We start from the raw sequence: 4,936 nt of genomic DNA on the forward strand, positions 1-4,936 counted from the left end.
GATGAGAATGCCTCTCATCCTATAGGTTACGTCACGCTGTTGGAAAACGAGTACGTCACTATAAATTGTTGATACTGCGGCAACGCGCGGGTTCCCCACTAGTAATTCATAATGTACGAGTTTGCGTTTTTCTTGTTGAGAACTTCATAACAAGCTAAAATGTATCCAAAATGAAGCTAGGACAATGAGAATTTAAACTCAAAATAGTGAATATGATTTGCAACTTTAAAGAAGTTAATGAGTAAAAACTCGTCCCATGTAAAGTAGTTGCTAGTAAGCTTTGTTAATTGTGTTTTACTTCAGGGATTTATATTTAGATTAAATAATTAATAATTCATAGGGGAATTGACATGTAATAGTCCCACATAGACCTTATTGACAATTAATAATCCCACCTAAGAATATTCCCCCCACCAGTCCCACCTTTCACCTATTTTTCCTACAATGGTCATTCGTTAATGGCCTGAGGTGGGATTGTTAATGACAAATAAGGTATAGGTGAGATTATTAGAGTCCAATTTCCCTAATTCATAATGTATGAGTTTGTGTTATCCTTGTCGAAAGCTTCATAACAAGCTACAATGTGTCCAAAATGAAACCAAGACTATGAAAACTGATGCTCAAAATAGTGAATATGATTTGCAACTTTAATAAAGTTAATGAGTAGAACTTGTCATGTCCCACATAAAGTGTGGTTGTAAGCTTAATAAATTGTGTTCTACTTCAACTCCCATAGTTCAGAGGTTTATGGACTGCTTAGAGCCCTCCGAACTGCTGACCTCAAGAAGCTATTGCTCGTCATTTTTTTTCAACGAAGCTTATACATCATCATTTGGAGATGTGTTCATAAGTTTTAACAATAGAAAACCTTTCTTTCTCATGAGAAGACTTTAGCATTTTTAAAACTAGAAAACATTTTTATTCATTGTTACCACGTGTGGCCTGCTTTGTGTTTAGTCACTTATACACAGAGGTTGCAGTTTCAGATTACTAAAGGGTTCAATTAAGGTCCAATCAGCTATGGAACACACATCCATCGAGTAACCGACCCAGTTTACCTTTCTCATTAGATGACTTTAGCGTTTTTAAAACTAGAAAATATTTTTCATTCGTTTTTGCCGGAAATATTTTAGGAAGGTTGTATTGACTTTACTTTGCACTTGTAAGAATATGAACCCACAACCTCATACATGTAAGAGGGCACCATACCACTAGACTACTAGGTCATGGGTATTGAAATAAACTAATTGGACATGAGCCTCAATGGTTATTGGGTTAAACATTTAAAACACACTATTCAAAATTAAGTACCTGGGCTTAATTTTTAAATTATATGTATATTTTTTATGTGTTATTAGATTTTATCACCCTAAACTATTATGTATTGGTTGTTGTCACTCCCAACTATCACTTCGGCTCCCACCACTCCCAACTTAACACTTTGTGTGTTCTGTCACTCAGGTTGAGTGGTTTTTGGCTCCCCTTTTGTCTTTTAGGAGCAGATGCACCTTTAGTCATTAGTAATTCACAAAATCATCATCATCATACTCAACATATCCCACCAATAGCAAAGCTAAGGTAGGGTCTGAGGAAGGTAAGATGTAGATAGCCTTACCTCTACGCCGTAGTAATTCACAAAATCTTAGACTAATATAACCAATAACACTAGCCAAACACTAAGAAACGTTCACCTGCAGGGTGACACAACACACAAAGTGTTAAGTTGGTAGTGGTGGGAGTCAAAGTGTAGTTAGGGGTGCCAACAACCAATACCCAATAGTTGAGAGTGATAAAATCCAATAATCCTTTTTTTATTATGTACAGTAAGACCTTAAGATAACTTTTTTCTTTGGTACAAAATATATATGGTTTTTTCCATGTCAATGGGTCAATATTTAAAAAGAAACCAATGGTGTCAAAGGTAAAAAAAAAAAGCGTTTGAAATTTTCCTATTACACGTTACGTATGTTATATATGAGACGTGAAATTCACTGGTGTTGTGTGAACTCGTTCACCATAACGTGTCCACCACTGGCACAATAAGAATTGTAAATGTCAAGTATCCCCAAGTTAAGATGCATACATGATTTTAATAATTAATGTAATAAGAGATTTAAAGATAATAACTTGGAAGGTGTATATACAAATAGATAAGGGTTCACTAGATAATGACAAAAAAGCAAGGAATCAAGGAATCATAAGTTTTTTATAAAAAAAAAAACTCATTTTTACACAATATTTTTCTGATCTTTTGCATATAAATAGATACAAAAAGGTCGTATTAGAAAACAAATTAAAAAAATAAAAAAATATTTTTCGCATAAATGAGTTTTATGCGTGTAAAATCCATCGTTCCCCGATTCTCTATTTTTTGTGGCTCCCCAATAAACCTCCCACTATATAAATTTATAATCATAATTGTGTATCCCTTGTTAAGAAATGATAGTATACGTATATGAGACCTGTGTTGTGGAGGTTCGCATGGAGCACTAAGCTCCGCCACAGGAGCAATGTGGGTGTGTAACATTGCACGCCGTTGGGCGCTAAAAGAGTGTGGTGGGCACAAGGGTGAGAATTTTCATGGGTGTGGAGGATAAATAAGCATATATATTTCTAGTTTTAATTGAATGAGCAAATCACTAACCTACACATCACCGATTATCTTTTTTAATATATGTAGATTTACTTACCCCTTCACATTTCATATTAATTACTATAACAAATGTTAGTGAGTGTGAAAAGTGAAACCTCCTTTGTACATGATGCCTACAAAACAACACTTTTTTCACCTTTCACTCCACCATAATGCATATCTTGAATAATGAGATATACTTTTCTTGTAAAATAGCTTCTTTAAAAGAAAAGAAAAGGAACAAATTACATAAAGAAAAGAATAAAGGAAAGAAACAAATTACAGAAAGAAAAGAATAAAGGAAAGAAAACAACTTGCAAAAAAAAAAAACAATAAAGAAGATGACTTACCTAGGTATCAAGCAATAATGTTGAGCATGTTGATTTTTGTTGGATTTAAGTTATATTTAGAGGGTCAGCTCAACCTGTTTTGAGATCGAATCAAAATCAAAATTTGGACCTTTTCCCGAGTTTCATTGTTACAACCCCTTTTCAGACCAGCAGTAATAAACTAAAAGTTGAACTAACCAAATAATTACTAATCAAGTGAACTAATCAACATGTATTAACTTATCCAGTAATTTAGATAACTAATCGAAAAGCATAAAAATAAGGAATTGAGTTGTGAGAACTAGGGCTGTAAACGAACCGAGATCATGTTCTTACTTCTCAAAATAATCAAGTCAAAATGAACTATTTATATCTACGACGTTAATGGTTCATTTATATCTACGGAATTGATGAGAAAAAACCAATTATCTATTATACCTTAATTTTCCTAAATTCCTAAATGAGAAAGAAAAACCATGGTTGCTTTTAAACAAGTGTTAAATACTACAAGACTTAGACACCATCTCCGCATCGCACTTTTATAATTAAACTATAGTTACACTTTGGTTCTCGTCTTTAGTCATATACTATACACCGCTTAAACCTTCTAGTTTGTCATATGTTATTTTTTACTTGAATTCTTGACATGTGTCAGACGTATCCATGACAAATTTTCTTTCTCCTTTAACTTTTAAAATATGATATTTTAAAATTTTGGAACACACAGTTGCAACTTGCTCATTTTTATCTACATTTCGATGTAAATTTTTTTCAAGGTCATGTTATCGAGATAATGTACAAGTAATTAAAGCACAAATTTACAAGCCTTTAAAGCTATCAAGTTGTTGTGGTAATGTACAAGTAATCAAAGCATTAGTGTACAAGCCTTTACAATTGCCTAGACTTTTAAAAAAAAATTAACGCTACCGTGAGGATTACCCTAACACTTACCTTCACCATAATCAAACACCAAGCGACCACCAGCTTTCTTGCCATATATCCTGATGATAATTTTTTAGGTATTTTATTAAACAGGTTTAATTTTGTAACAGATTGAAGTTGACATAAAGTTTGATGGTTGTTGAACGTGGAAAAGAAATTTACTTACAAATTTATTAATTCATTTGGACTTTTTCTACTTATTTAATCTTCTATATCCTCAATTATGAGTTTCGGTTTAGTGTTGTTTGTGTTAGAAAAGTTAGTGGAAACATGATATTCAGTAAATTTGAGCACAAATAAAGATATCTGTATTTGGGATTTTGGGTTACATAATTAATAATTCATAATGTAAGAGTTTGCGTTTTTCTTGTTGAGAACTTCTTAACAAGCTAAAATGACAATGTTTTAAAAACCGGTTTTTAAATCAAACCGGATTAGGCTAAAAAATGGTTCAACCGGTTGAACCAGGTTGTACCGAGCGGTTCAACCGGGTTGACTAGCTAGCTCTATAATTTCATAAATTACAACATCAACTCAAAAGTTAATCCAAAAATGCATGATTACATATTAAAAGATGATCCAAAAGTAAATCCATAATAAAAAATAATCAAAAAGATAATAAAAAATCATTCAATTTTCTGACAAGCTCAGTGTACGATATATTTAAGTCATTTGAGTGTTGAAAACATCAACTATTTGTGTTTCATACAATATTAAATAAGAACTTTTAGTTACGAATAATCATAATATATAAAAATTACGTTAGATAAGTAACATATATAATAAAAATAAGTAACAACCCAACCCAAACTAAAATAACCCTAGGCCGATACCGGTATTACGTTTCAAACCGGTATACCGGATTTTACCGCTGGTACAAACCTTATGCCGTTTCACTTATTTACCGGGGTGTTTCGTACCGGATTTACATCTAGAAACGGTAATACCGGTATAACCGGCCGGTAAATACCGGTTTTTAAAACATTGCTAAAATGTATCCAAAATGAAACTAGGACAATGAGAATTGAAACTC

The sequence above is a fragment of the Helianthus annuus genome, chromosome 12, assembly GCF_002127325.2.
Source record: "Helianthus annuus cultivar XRQ/B chromosome 12, HanXRQr2.0-SUNRISE, whole genome shotgun sequence".
Lineage (NCBI taxonomy): Eukaryota > Viridiplantae > Streptophyta > Magnoliopsida > Asterales > Asteraceae > Helianthus > Helianthus annuus.